Here is a 1,061-nt window from a genome sequence, read left to right on the forward strand (position 1 = left end):
AATCTTTGTTAACCTCATGGCAATAAAATAATTTTTAAAAAATTTGCAGTTGTTTGATTAGTACTGAAGTCAAGAATTTTAAAAAATCTCTTTTGTGAATTATATGTTTTCTAAAGTAGTATTCTATTTTCAGATTTCTTTTCCAGAGTTCTTCATGTATTGAGGATTCATTCATTCATAGATTGGCCATTTATTGAATGCCATCTGTATAACAGGCACAGTCCCTAGGTGCTTGGGATATAGCAGTGAACAAGAGACAAACCCCCTGCTATCATGGTATTTACACTGTTGTGGTCCAGATAATAAACAAGGTAAGTAAATTAAATATGAAATATATTAAATGGTGAAAAATACTAAGGGAAAAAGTAAAGCAGGAGGACATTTAGAATTAGAGGTGGGAGTTAGAGTTTTTGATGCAGTAGCCAGGGAAGGCATCCTAAAAAGATAGTAATAAAGAAATGAAGGAAATAAAGGAGCTAGTTACACATATAAGTGAGGGAACATTATTCAGGCAGAGGGGACAACAGTCGTAAAGGTTCTGAGGTGGTAACACAACTTAAAATGAGAGGCTGCTGTGGCTGAAATATAGTAAATGTGGGGGAGAGTAGTGAGAGATGAGAGAAGAAAGGTGAGTGGAGGGGAGGAAGGCAGATCAGGTTGGGCTTTGTGGCTCATAGTAATAATTTGGCTTTTACTCTGAGTGAGATGGGAAGCTGCTGGAGAGTTTTAAGCATGGGAGTAATATTATTTGCTTACGATTTAAGGGGATATCTTTGGCTGCTTGGATGAGAATGGATTAAGGGAGAAAGAATGGGAAAGGGGAGGAGGTCAAAGGAAGAAGCAGAGACCAATTAGAAAACCATGGTTGTGTCACGATTGTGTAACGATTGGGCTATGTTCTGAAAAATGTGTGGTTAGACAATTTTGTCCTTGTGTGAACATGATAGAGTGTATTGACACAAACCTAGGTAGTATAGCCTACTATACGCCTAGGCTTTATGGTATATTCTATTGCGCCTAGGCTACAAACCTGTGCAGCATGTTACTGTAGTAGACACTGT

At 37.8% G+C, this 1,061-nt stretch overlaps 1 protein-coding gene across 1 annotated transcript in view; it reads right to left on the reverse strand.

Annotated features, from left to right (window-relative positions):
* ZNF570 (zinc finger protein 570) overlaps window positions 1–1,061 on the reverse strand; it is a 26,112-nt gene that overhangs the window by 10,619 nt on the left and 14,432 nt on the right. The gene's annotated exons all lie outside the window — the stretch shown is intronic.

The sequence above is a fragment of the Propithecus coquereli genome, unplaced genomic scaffold (genome assembly GCF_000956105.1).
Source record: "Propithecus coquereli isolate 6110/MARCELLA unplaced genomic scaffold, Pcoq_1.0 Scaffold358, whole genome shotgun sequence".
Classification (NCBI taxonomy): domain Eukaryota; kingdom Metazoa; phylum Chordata; class Mammalia; order Primates; family Indriidae; genus Propithecus; species Propithecus coquereli.